Source organism: Gopherus evgoodei, chromosome 3, assembly GCF_007399415.2.
Source record: "Gopherus evgoodei ecotype Sinaloan lineage chromosome 3, rGopEvg1_v1.p, whole genome shotgun sequence".
Lineage (NCBI taxonomy): Eukaryota > Metazoa > Chordata > Testudines > Testudinidae > Gopherus > Gopherus evgoodei.
In genome coordinates, this window is record NC_044324.1 from 212387176 (window position 1) to 212401351 (window position 14176).

Consider the following 14176-nt stretch of genomic DNA (forward strand, 5'->3'; position numbering starts at 1 on the left):
TAAATGTTTGTGCCATCTCACAGGCAGGAGATTCAGACTGTCCACATGGAAATATTATAAATTGTAGTTTAAAGTTTCTTATAAAGTATGAAAGAAAACCCTTTGAAAACTATAAACAGAATCTGATGCTTTTCAGTCATAGGAGGCAAAAATATTTTCAATTTTTTGTTACCTAGGTTGCTGTATTAATGTATTTTAGGGTACAGTTTGTACATGAAATAACGGATCTGCTCTTGTTAGTTATCATTGGAAAACATTTATATATCATTTTGGATACACTTAACTATAACATTAAAGAATTCAATGGAAAATAACTAAATAGGGGTGGGGTTATAGCTCAGGTTCGTTAATAATATCCATTATCTGAGACCTTGTGTAATCTGAATTCAGTCCAGGGAATAGAACAGAAATGGCATTAGCAATGATGATGGACAATCTCTTGATGTCAGTGGATGGTGGGAAGACCTCTATTCTCATATTCGTGGACCTTTCTGTATCATTTGTTCATGATATTTCTGTCCCATCTGAGGGCGGTTGCTGAGGTCAAGGGAAAGGCAGTGAAATTGTTTGAGATCTTCCTGGAGGGATGCCCCTAAAGGGTTTGGATGGGGAACTGCAAGAGAGATGGCATCTGGTGGCAAAGTTGCAGAGTCTCACAGGATCAATTCTCTTTTAGCTCTTCTTCAATACTTACCTTCAACCACTGGCAGAAATGGTGAGAGAGCGTGAACACAAGTGTCAAGATGATGCATAAGTCTGCCTAATCTTTGCACTGTGACAGTATCATTAGACCGGACTTGCCAGTTGCCAGTCTGAGATTAATTTATGAATGAATACTACCTGGCTGAAATTGAACCCTCAGAAACTGGAGATCATGCTTATTGGAGAAGGAGAACACGTGGAGGACTGAACACTCCTGAATTCTTTAAGTACACCAAGTCCTTGCAGACTAGCTTCTGCAAGTAAAACATTCTACCTTCTATGGCTGGCTGTCTGACTGTACCCTGCTCTGGTGGATGATACTTTGACTTCAGTTGTTGCATTCCCTTGTTACTCCTGACTTGACTACACCAAAGCATTCTCCCCTGGTTATGAAAACAGCAGCTATTTGGAAACCTCAACTAATACATAATACAGCTGCATGCTTCAAACCTGTCCTTTGTGGTCTCTGCTGGCTTTCCATACAGTATCACATCAAATTCAAGATCTTGGTCTCTATCTTCAAGGTATTTTATGATTTGGGCTCAGAATATTTAAAATCACCGAAAGTGCTGGGATGAAGATCATGATTGAGAACACCGTTCCTCAGGTACAAGGTAATGGCTTGTATGGTAAGAGTAAGACTCCCACAGGATTTAAGAATGTTAATTTCAACACCTTCTGTTCCAAATCCAAGGAGTATTCTATTGACCTTACTTTCACTAGAGCTTTCACATTTATGCACTCATGTACAAGTCATCCTCTCCCTAGAGGGAGAGAAGGAAAACTGACTACTGATTACCCATTCGTGGCTGGCCAAGTTTTGAAATCTAATTTCCTGATTTAGAATGTGAATTAAACATGTAATGATATTGTTATTTCAGAGTCTTATAGAGAAAAATGTTTAGAAAAATTGATCAATTTTGTCTACATCACCAGTTATCAGGATTTCTTGGTTGATTTTTTGGTTGGTTTTGTTTAGTTTATTTTTTATAGTTGACATGAGTTACAGATGATCTTGTAACTCATGAATCATGGTGGAAAAATCCCATGAATGATTTATGAGAAATTATCTTCAGTTTAAAAAAAAAAAAAACTTCCACATCAGTATATTCATTAAAATTGGCTACTGCCTAGTCTTTTGATGGGAGGATTTTGACACCCATACTGAATTCCTTAAATAGATTTTTAATTTTTGTTTATAGTTCAAGTGTGTTTTTTCACTCTAAGTGAAATATTAATTTACCCCTGTAAAGGGACCAGCACAGGGCCTATGCAGCACTCAAATCTCTAAGTCTAGTGACTGGTCTTCAGCAAGAAGAATTTCATCCTCTGTACTTTCCACACTATCACTTCCATGAATATTTAGGGGTGTTTGCAAGCACTTAACTTAGGCATTGCTCTTTGACAGTATAATTTATATTGCATATATACTTTTAAAAAAGAGCTGTCATACCATTAACATTCTTGAATACTCTCAAATACTAGATCATAACTGTTCTATAAAGTAAACATTTTGGGCGGGGAGTGAGGAGAACAAACAAGTTTTAGCAAACTGATCTTCAGTGTCCTGACCATATCTCTGTGGACCATCCTGTTGAAATCTCTCTTCTCAGCAATCATTTTCTAACTGTGCCCCAGACACCAGTAGCAAATAATATTTAGCAAGGTAGACTGAAGACATAAACTTGAGCTATGAACACTAAATGTAATTGACTTACCTATAGTGCTTAAGAAGATGTGTTGCTGATTCAAGTATTCAAGAATGTTAATGGTATGACAGCTCTTTTTTAAAATATATATTTCAAGAATGTTATGATTGTTTATGGAGATTCAGGTATAGTAAACCTGTCTGTATTTTGATGTCTATAATGACATTTCAGTTGCTAAGATTGCACCGTCCTAAAGAGAACTTCAGGAGAATAGCTCAAAAAGCCAAGCAAACTCTGGCAGGAAAATCTGACGAAAGAACTTTGCAAACCCCACTCTAGGGAGAAGGGTTTAATGTTTTTTGGAGCTCCCAGGATGGGAGTTCTCCTAATAGCACACAGGTCATGGTGATTGATGGGGAAAAGGTCCATGCTCCGATAGCCACTGGACTGCCAGGGGACAAAGTTAGACGGTATAGCCACTTCCTAGCTTTGCCATGGGGCCATCCCAGCTCCCAGAACCTTTGCAGCATCCATGGTGGTCTGGAGTGGGAAAAAACTGCCATAGAGGCATTTCTGCCCCTTTCCCATGTGAGCAGGGGGAGATCCTACTGAGGAAAGGCTGTACCAGTCCTAGAGTGAGAAAAACATACTACTTATTAACAGTAAACATACTCTACATATTTTAAGTATATATACTTTTTAAAAATAAAGTTAAGATTGTTAACACCCCTTTGTGGAATAAAACTGGCTAAAAAGTTAATAGAAGCAATACAGACTATAACATTTTGAACGTGTGCTCCAGGCGAAACTTCAGTTAACACCTTATTAAACTCTAATGGTTGATGCAAGGGGTTGGAGTAGATGAGCCAGGTGGTCCTTCCCAACCCTATCATGGTGGCTAGTGATTCTTTTTTTTAAAAAAGAGAATGGAAATACTGTCTTCATTTTCTCCATGAAACTCATTAGTTGGTTTAAAGTCTTTGATTTTTGGAATTTGGAAGCCTATAAAAACCTAGTAAAAAGTACTTAGTGTTTCTAGGTTGCTATTAAAAACAAACATCCACTTACATTATTAATATGGAAAGGAAAAACTTAAAGTGAAGAGCTGGGGTCTGTCAGTACTTACTCCATGCATTGGTAAGTGTGCTCTGAAAGCCCACAACCCAGCTTATTTGCTGAGCTCTGTAGCTTACTGCCATGAAAATGAAACCACCAAAGGGCGAAGGGGTCCTGTGAGAGCTTCCAGCCCAACTGGTAAAGAAGCTAACAGCTCTCCTTTTCTTCAGCCCGGAATCTAATTAATAAATTTAACTGTAAAACTGGAAATCTGGAATTCTAGCCAAGATCCTCCTTTGTCCTCATAGGTATTCACCATCACAACAGCATTGTTTAGGTATTTGTGTGTATGTCTTTCTGTTGTTTTTTTTTAAATATCCCTCCAATGCAGTTGTGGGCAACCTATGGCCCACGGACTGCATGTGGCCCATCAGGGTAATCCGCTGCCAGACAATGTTTACATCCCAGTGGCTGCCGTTTGCCATTCCCAGCCAATGGGAGCTGTGGGAAGCGGCGGCCAGCATGTCCCTGCAGCCCGTGTCGCTTCCTGCAGCTCCCATTTTCCAGGAACCATGAACTGCGGCCACTGGGAGCTACGGGCAGCCATGCAAATGTAAACAAACTGGTGGCCCGCCAGTGGATTACCCTGACAGGTCACATGCGGCTCGCAGGCTGCCCACCACCCCTCTAATGTAATATATAAGGACAGGTAGATACCATGTGTGTACATATCAAATATAAGAAGTAGAACTGTGAAAACTTTAATAAAAAGTGTTGTTACGACATTCATCATTTTCTTAAGACAACGAGCATGCAGCTCCTTAAATGAAATTGTCTCTCTTTAGAATCATTCACTGTTCTTGTGGGTTTTGTTAAGGTTTTTGCTGACACTGGAGAGCATTTTAAAAATACCTTTCTGTGTGTGCTTTAGCAGGCCTTGCTTCTACTTCTGTATTGAAGGGTCTGTGTATGGTTCTCCTAAATGAACATGTATTTTGAATGGCATGCACTATATTCAATGATATAAATGTCTTTAAAAATCTAGCATGAAAAGTCTCAAGGAGAGTATAAATTTTTGCTGTAGCATCTTTAAAAATCCAACTTATTTTAAATTGCTGTGGTAGTTTCAGCTGTTTTTTTTTTTTTTTTTGTTATTCTAAAATTTAGAGATCTGTGGATCCAGATGCTTTCTTGGATTTAACAAATGAAGGTGCATGAAATCAAAATCTGACTCTCCATTTAGTGTGTATTCATATCAATTACCTTTATCAAAGATACCCTGTATAGCTTTAGCACTACATTTAATGTGATGCATAGCATCAGCATAGACAGGGCAAATTACTTCATCTCAATTTGAGGTGTGCACAGGCTTAGTAAGTCCAGTCGCGTAGTAGAAAATGAGCATCCTTGTGGACTAATGGCCTCTGAACCTTCTTTAATAACATAATACAAACATATTTAAAACTGGGAAGTATTACTTTGTTTGCACTCTATCAGTACTGCTTAACAGTTTTGCCACTCCAGTGCTTATACCTTTCCATAGTAAATGTTTACATCCAAATTATCAAGAAATAAAATGTTAATTACAGTGGAGCTAGTAGTGGTTCCTGTAGTATGGAAGACAGTAGATCTAAATACAATACACCCGATGGGGGACCGGCTAGTCCATGGAGCTGGTAACAGTAAATGGAACACTGCTTTTGCCTTAGAATGGATTTACCTATCAGCTATCATCCAATAGCAGATCTTTAATGCTCTAAATGAAGAGTTGGCACCAAGCCTGGGATTCTAATAGGCAGGTCCCCACCATCACCAAATACACAACAGTTGGGCACTCTTTTTGTCAATCTTGGCAAAGACTAAGTTTTAAATGGACTTGGAAACTAAGTTGCCAATCCTAGGTACCTGTCCCTCCAGGGCAGAGCTGAAGTCTGAGGCAAACCAGAAGGGTCAAGTATCGTGTCCTTGCACTATTGTATATCTGTTCTGTGGATCAAGCTCTGGTGGTTCTAATCTAACAACCTTTCATAAGTGTTAGAGTCCCCTTAAAATTGGTCGGTTATCTACGCGGCTTCATTTTACAGACAGAACTTGCTTGTCATGTAGTTTCTGAGAGGAAACCTCTCTGCTTTAGCCTTCTGCTGCTCAGCCTTAGCCTGAATTCAATGGGAGTAGTAGTGAATCCTGAGCTGTGAAAATTGGGTCGCTTATTTTTTGGAAGCTGTTATTAGATTAAAAGAATAAGGCACACAGATATGTGTAAGAAATCCCTTCACAGCACTTCCAAACTGTCAAATCGGAATAAAATGCTGAATTATTAAATTCTGAAGTTAGGTTAAGTTGGTGATAATGTCCATCATGGTAAAATATAATTTATGTATCTGTTGCATAAAGCTACTGAAGGGCACCCTGTCTTTTCACAGGGGTGGGTTGTTATATTTAACGGCTTGATTCATCAGATTTATATTTTTGGATACTGTATGCAAAATTTTTCCTCCTTATGCCAGCATAAACCTGTGTTGATGTATGAGAGCAGAATTTGTTCTTATTGCTGTTATATTTGCAGTTTGCAAACCAGTGTCCCAAACAGAGGTTTGCTTAGCATCTGCATCTTTCCACTGTAATAAAATATATTTTCAGGCAACCAGTATAGAATACATTTACTAAAGTCTTAATTTCATGTTAAGATGTGTGCAAAGAGCCCAATGTGGATTAAGCAAAATCAGTGTGGGTATTCTGAGGTCCTATCCTTTTAGTAACACATCATGGTGAATATAATATACAGGATAAAATTTAAGTAAAACACATTTCAAGTTTTCATGTCTTTTAAAACTTCTAAAAATAGCTGAACAAATATGAAAAATGCGCTGCCAAGTGTTCCTTTTAATTGCGGTTCATGTGTCCCTTAGCAGTCTGTACTCCTCTTTTCTCTCTAATGTCTTGCTTGCAACAGATGCTGGTTTTAGATCTAAAAGGATAAAATATGTTCCAAACTTTAAGTTCAGGAAGCGTTGAGGGCACTCAGCACTTTACAAAGTCAAGTCCCTTGTGCATAGCACGAACATGTGTAGGATTAAAACAATTTCAAGATCCTCTTTACATCAGTGTTTTTACATAGCTGACCCTGATGTGTGTGGTATCAAACCTATCTGGCATCCAACATAGCTTGACTAAGCAGATGGAACTCTTCATGCACGCTGTCTTTATGGCTGTTATAAAATACTTGCAACTCCTTTAGCACAGCTGTAGTCATGTAGTAATATGAGAAAATAAGTGTACCTATCCAAAAATGTTTTAAATACAGAAATATGGATGTATTCTTTCCTCTTTTTAATTAGATGAATAAGAAACATTCTCTACTTAAACAATTTGCAGTAAGGATATGTTCATCGAGTGATGGTCCCTGTTGTATTCCCCTAAGAGCAGTGTATCCCAAGCTTGGGACATCGTTTGTGTAGGGAAGGCCCCTGGCAGGCCGGGCTGGTTTGTTTATCTTCTGCGTCTGCAGGTCCGGCTGATCGCGGCTCCCACTGGCCGCAGTTCACTGCTCCAGGCCAATGGGAGCTGCTGGAAGTACGTCTCTCAGCCTGCGCCGCTTTCAGCAGCTCCCATTGGCCTGGAGCAGTGAACCGCGGCCAGTGGGAGCCGCAATCGGCTGGACCTGTGAACGTGGCAGATAAACAAATTGGCCTGGTTCGCCAGGGGCTTTCCCTACACAAGCGGCGTCCCAAGTTTGAGAAGCACTGCCTAAGAGCTGATTAGCCTGACTCTGACAGTACTCACTGGAGGAAGTGCAGGACACTTAAGAGAAGGCTCATAGGGTTACTGATGAAAGAATTGAGGAGCTCCGAATTGTTGTGCGGGGGTTGGGTGGTAGACCTTGCGCTTGGGTGCTGGTGTATATCTCCAGTGATCACAGAACATTCCAAGGCTCACAGACATGAGAAGAAGTCACATAGAACACCAGACCCATCAGTCCCGGCTACTGAGCTGTGTACCCCTTTTGTATCGGTACTGCCAACATCAAGGGAACCTTTAGTTCTGAGACAGTCCTCTGCTCCGGTTCTGGTTCCGGTTCTGGCTCCAGTTCCAACTACAGAGCACATGCTGCTGACACCAGAGAGGCTTCAGATGGCACCCAGACCTCATGAACTATTTTCCTGGGAAGAAGTGAGTTCACCACATCTCCTGGTGCATTCTCCTCCTAAAAGAGTACTCTCTCCTGCGTTGGACTTACCTTCTTCAGCTAGTGTTCCTGACCACTCCCCTATGATTCACCCAGATCTGATGGTACCATCGTTTGAACAGTGGTCTGATTTCTCTGCATCTGAGGACTGAGAGAGACCCAAAAGTCAGTTACTCCCGTACCATTGCCATGAATATCTGAAGGCTTCACCGGCTCAGTGGCATTACCCTCCCTTTCTTCAACACTAGCCTGTGCAGATGACCCAGTCCTGCAAACACTTGCTTAACTTTAAGACAATGGGACTATCCATATGTTTACAGTTAAGCATGTACAGAGTTTTTGCAGGATAGGGGCTGTAACGTAGCTAACTGTATGAGGCTGTGTAGTGCAACTCTTTGGGATGGCAGTTTCAGCTTAAGGAAATCTTCAACCACACATCATTGGTACCAATTTTTAAATATTTTTGTATTAATTTAAAATCACTTCATAAAGCTCTTGTAAAGCACATACACAGTTTGGAGCTTCCACATTCAGCCATTTTTTAGTTCTCTCTCCCTCACTTCAGTGAGGAAAATGGTGTTTCGTTTTAATTGTTTTGTTCCACTTTCCAAGAACTTCAAACCAGTTACACTTTTTTTTTTTTTGCCAAAGTTTTAAAAAAAAATATCACATTTTGGGCACAGATTGAGAACGGAAAACTGCAGGCCCAAAGTTGAGTTTCTTAGGACCGTACGTGAATGAATTAAAAGCTAATGAAAACCATTTTGGAACTTCTACTAGAATAGTCCATATGGAGCAACCACTCTACATATTTTTAAATTCAAACAACTCAGAGCAGGCTTTTGTGGAAAAAAAAAACCCCAAGTGTACTGTTTCTCCTCCTTTCTCCTGCTTTACTTGCAGGCCAATAAGTGTACCTGGGGTAAAGGAATGTACTGTAACTTTGACCGAGACTCCAAGTAAGTTCCAGCAAACAAATCCCTATGAAAATGAAAAGGGTCTAGGGAAAATGTAGCATTAAATGTTTTGGCACTAATTCTATAACAAGGAAAGAAATCTGCAGCTGGGGCACTTGTTAAGTGGGAACACAACTTTACTTGAGTTATTCATGCTGCTAAAATTTGGCTGGCTGCTGGATAACAATTCTAGGTGCAGATAAAGAGGGTGAATTTACTTGGGGAAGTAAAGATGTGGCTGGCTTAATTTGCGAACATTTCTTTCGTATGCTGGTTTTATGTGCTGAAGGATGAACATTTCTGAAAAGTGAATGCTGAAGGCACAAGAATGTTATGAGCAATAATGGCCACACTAAGTGATTATATGGAGTTAGGTAACTTTTATTACCAACACAGTTACACTTTGCTACCTACCCATCTTCACTTGGCACTGAACAGCCCTGTCTTGCAGTAGTATAGATTTTGTTTGGTTTTTTAATATTTGCTTCTGTGCCGCTTATAAATCAAGGTTCAACAATAATATATGAATAACAAAGATACTTTTTACTTTGACAAATCAATCTAAAGTGAACAAGGCGCTCTGGTTTCTAAGAGGAGAACTTTAAATTCTTCCATATCAAATTGTAATGACTACTAGATGTTCAGTGTGGTTGTATTGTACTCTATTTTTACAGTATTTTAACTCTAGTTAAAATATGGGGTGTAGAGGTTGTTTTAAAAAAACAAAACAAAACATTGTTTGGAGATGGCCCGGTAACCAATAGTTCAATGGAATAGAAAGTCAGGCTATTCTTCAGACAATATGGATCTCAACCAGTTTTAGTATTTTGAAACAACACAATTTATTTTATTTTAATATGAAACACCACCATGGAGGGAGGGGGAGACCCATTTTTGTGTGATGCATACTGCATTGAGGGTCCAAATTCTGCCAGGCACGGAGCGTCTCCTAGTATGTTACTAAGCTTTCAACTTCCATTTTAGTTAATGGTTGAGGATCCTACGTCCGTTGCAGGATCAGGATCAATAAGCTAAATTCTACCCTCAAATACTCATGTGGAACTTTTATTTAAGATAATGTGCTCACATGCATCTAATAGCAGAATTTGACTCCAATTATGTTACCCATGTTTTGACATTTCAGTGTTCAATATCTTTGCAGTGCTACGTAACAATGAATTTGGTTTTTGTTAACTGATACTTGTGTGAATCCTACTGATGTCTAGACCCCTTATGCTGAAAAGTGAAATTACTTTGACACTGGAAATTTTGGAGTCCAATGTTAACAAGAAAGCGGTTTCTCTTTATCTACTGTGGTAATTTAAAGACACATACACTATCTAAATATTAGACATTTTAAAAATATAGCCCATTATTTTTCTAAAATTCAATCATAGAGTCTAAATTTTTTTTGCAAGCACATCTATTTGAATGTGCAAAAAACAGACATCCAAATACTTTGTTTGCATTGCAAACGTGGGGCTTTAGCTGGTGCATTTGTAAAGACTATTGCAGTAAAGCTGTCTTCCACCATTGATCCACAATACAGGAACTTCAAAAAAAAAAAAAAAAAAAAAAAAAGGAAACTCGGATGTGTTGTTTTATATGGAATGACTTATCATTACAACACCAGACACCAGCCGTTCATTAATTGTGATAGTGCTAGCATCAAGCCTGTCACCAGAAAATGCTACTTTCTGTTAGTAACATAAAAATGAGATGCATAGACAGTGCATTTGTAAAGGATTGCTGCATTTGTCATCAGATTAAAGTCACTTGGCCTTCAGCTTTATATTTTACAGCACCACCCAGTGTGCTATAATCATGTGGAACTGGACTGCCTGCTGCGTTCCGTTGAATTATAACATAACATTTTGAATTACTCTAGTTAACAGGAGTGTCAGTGTTTTCATTTAAACAATAACAAAAAAATTCCAATTTTTACATCTGCAGGGCAATAGCAGGAAAATATTCCGTTCAAAACTTTTTGTCTTACAGTGCCATTTTTCATTTTAGCATTTTCCTATGAAGTGCACATACTGCATAACTGGGCTTTTGCTGGAGTAGTTCAGAGACCTCTGCCTGCTTAGTACTATGGCAAACACCATTAAAAAGCCTTTTTAACCTTTTACTAAAGATACAGAAACACAAACACTTGATATGTAAAGTAAGGCTTTCATTTTAACAACATCCACCGCATTCTTATGCAGGCAGCTTCACATCCAACATCAGAGCCTTCTTGCTCAGCATGGGTAGCGAATACTTCCACCTTGGCTAGGAATGCCCCTGAAGACATTGTGGTGTCCTCATCCCCTGCCAAGAGATTGTCAGAGGAAAGACACCAATCCCCCTCTCCAATGCCAAGGAAATAGCACATTCCTCAAAGGCGGAACAATTGAGATTCCAGGTACCATCTACTAGCAGAGCATTGGATATGGAAGGTAGGGTGTCAGTGTGGCTCCCTGGTACCAACCTCTGTTTCTTCCCTTCGGGCCTTCAAGACTGTCCGCTGATGAGATGCCAACAACCTTGGTGCAGCAACAGCTGGATTGTGGTAGCCACTTGGTGCTGATGGCTCCTGAAGCTTCAGCAGCTTTCCTGGCTCAAGTACCTATAAGGGACATTTGTAAAACTGCAACATGGTCATCAGTGCATACTTTTACAGTCACTATGCTATATCCCAGCAATCCAGAGATTATGCAAAATTTGGATGAGTAGTTCTACAATCACTGTTAAGATAGACTCTGGAACCCACCCTCCTGCAGACTGACCTCCTGTGAGTCACCTGAAGTGGAATGCACATGTGTAATCACTCAAAGAAAAAATGGTTACATAACTGTTGTTCAACATGTGTTGCACGTGTCCATTCCAGGACCCACTGTCCTTTCAATAATAATATAATATAATTAGTAAAGGAGATGTACCTATCTCATAGAACTGGAAGGGACCCTGAAAGGTCATCGAGTCCAGCCCCTTGTCTTCACTAGCAGGACCAAGTACTGATTTTGCCCCAGATCCTTCTATGTTGGAGTCTGTAGCCAGTAAGAAGAAACTAAGGAGGACGGGAGGCAGCTCTGCCATTTATACCACTGGACTGCAGCACAAGAGTGCTAAAAGTGCATGCACCGCCCTGACAGGTGGCTCTAAGGGAAAAATCTTTGGCTGTGGTGCACTGGGCATGCACTTGAAGTGGAATGGATGTGTGCAACATATCTCAAAGAAAAGTTACAGAACACATTAGTAACCATTTTTGTAAGGTTTCTTTCAGTTCTTGTGTTGATGCTTACAAGGCAGAATATTCTCAGTAACGCAGATTCTTGCAGACTATTCAGGGAAACAATCACACAGTGCTGTAAAATAGATAAAGTAAACAGACTGGAAAAATGGCAAAAATGTCCCCAACTTTATTCAGATATGAAAATCTTCAGTATTGCTTCTAAATATGGAAAGGCCACAATGTTCAGACATCAGAGGGGTAGCCGTGTTAGTCTGGATCTGTAAAAGCAGCAAAGAATCCTGTGGCACCTTATAGACTAACAGATGTTTTGGAGCATGAGCTTTCGTGGGTGAATACCCACTTTGTCAGATGCATGGGTTCAGACACTTGGTTTTCAGTTTGATAGTCTCTCTCCAATGGTAATTTGTTACTCAACTCTGACAATAAACTGCAGTTTCGTTTTTAATTCACTTGATGTGAGAATAAATGGATATAGACTCATAAAACTAAAATGTTCAGATTCTTAACCTTAAATATAGACTCTTGTAATATATTTTGCCTTATTTTTGTTTAAGATGCTGGTATGCATGACATGATAAAATGACTAATTTTCTTTAGCTTGATGCACTAAGGCAGTGGTCCCCAAACTTTTTACCTTGTGCCCTGCAGATCCCTCCAGCGGGTGTGGATCCCTGTTCATGGATCCCATTGGAAGGCACAGCACCATTGGCCAGGACCAGGAGTGGAGCTGGGTGGCGCTACCCCCCGGGGGGCTAGCCCAGGCCCTGCTGCGCCCCCCTCAAAAATGTTCCTTCGTAGGCAGGTGTGCCCCACCAGTTTGGGGACCTCTGTTCTAAGATGTTTAAAGATAAAAGTATAAAACCACAAATATGTATGGTACACCCCAAATATGTATGGTACACAAATGCTCTCAGAGCTAATATCTGATCTCAGACACTCTAATATAAATCAACAGTAGCTTCCTTGAAATCAAGGAAGTTGCTCTACATTCACATTGGTGTAACTGATATCAGAAACAAATCTTGATAACTATACTTATGTCATTGTATACATCTGTACACATAGGCATAGATTTTTTAACACATTCTAGGGCCCAGTTCTGCCATCTGATCTGCCTAGTGTAGACTGCCACATCCCCATGGAGCATCTTAGACTTCAGTGGAACTGCATAGGCGTAAGAGCCTGCCCACATTAATCCAGTGACAGATTTGAGACTTTACTTTTTACATGTCATATGGGACGGCAAATTGTTCTAGAAATACTGAATTTTTTAGGAAGTGGTGCAGACTAGCCTTAAACCCAAATATATTGATTTTATTATATTATGTATAATATAATGATTGATTTTATTATATTATCAACCAATTATGTTTAGTTAGCAAATGAGGAGATGGAGATGGTAACTTTTGGGGTTAGGTACTGTCTGAGTTTGCACAACACCTATCACATTTGAGCCCCAATTCTGAATGGGACTGTAGGTGCTACCTCAGTGAGAATCAGTGGTGAAACGAAGGGCCTGTCTGGAGGGGGATGATTTCTAAAGTGCAATAAAGTGTTATACATTAATTGGTCGGTGTAGACCTTGCTCGGTGCGCACTTAAGGTTCCCTAACATGCTTAAGCATAATGCTGTTTAAAACAGCACTACGTTAAAGCATACTCCCTATGGACTCCTCTGGGCAGGGATGAAAGTTGGCAGTTAAGGCAGTGTAGTATAAGTGTCACTTTAACACTGTGTTTCTCAGCTTTCTATCACTTGTGTCTTTTATTGCAACCATAACACTTTCTTGGAAGGGGACCAAAATTCCACATTTCTTGATTTCCCAGCACAGCTTTTGTATTCTGGAAGGTACCATCAAGTGCTTGCAACCTTAATTGTGTGTTGTTGACACTTAGGAGTGGTGGGGGAGGAATGGGTTATTAGTGGCATAGGAAAAATCACAAATTAGAATAAACAACATTTAATACTTATGGTGACTTAAAAATAAAAAATTCCCTCACTTCTTGGAGTAAATGTAGTTTGATCAAACATCAGTTTGGTTTCGTCTGTTTGGTCTCCTCAGTTGTGATAATCCTCCTTAAATCATAGGACCCTACATGTCACCAACTTGAGATGGACCCTGCCTCAACTGAAATTGATGGCAAAACTTCAATTTCAGGGGGAGTACAATTGGGCCTCTGAGATCTGATACTAAAGTGTGAGCACCTGCAACTTGCACTGAAATTGAAATATTCAAGTCACCCTCAGAATTTCATTACTAGAAATATTTATGTTAAATGCTGTATCTTCTTATTTGTTTGAATTATATTCTGAGATAGTAAATCAAAGGTTTGCAGTTGTGCATCAGATAGCCAAACAAGAGGATACTAAATGACCTTGAAGAGCTGAT

At 39.7% G+C, this 14176-nt stretch overlaps 1 protein-coding gene across 5 annotated transcripts in view; it reads left to right on the top strand.

Annotated features, from left to right (window-relative positions):
* The window catches only part of TASP1 (taspase 1), a 163364-nt gene that overhangs the window by 96892 nt on the left and 52296 nt on the right, over positions 1–14176 (top strand). Inside the window, exon 12 of one of the 5 annotated variants that reach the window (XR_003999785.1) lies at positions 677–1226. The exons of the other annotated variants lie outside the window; for them this stretch is intronic. The gene's annotated coding sequence lies outside the window, so the exon portion shown is untranslated. The remainder of the gene's footprint in view (positions 1–676; positions 1227–14176) is intronic. 5 annotated transcript variants of the gene reach the window in all.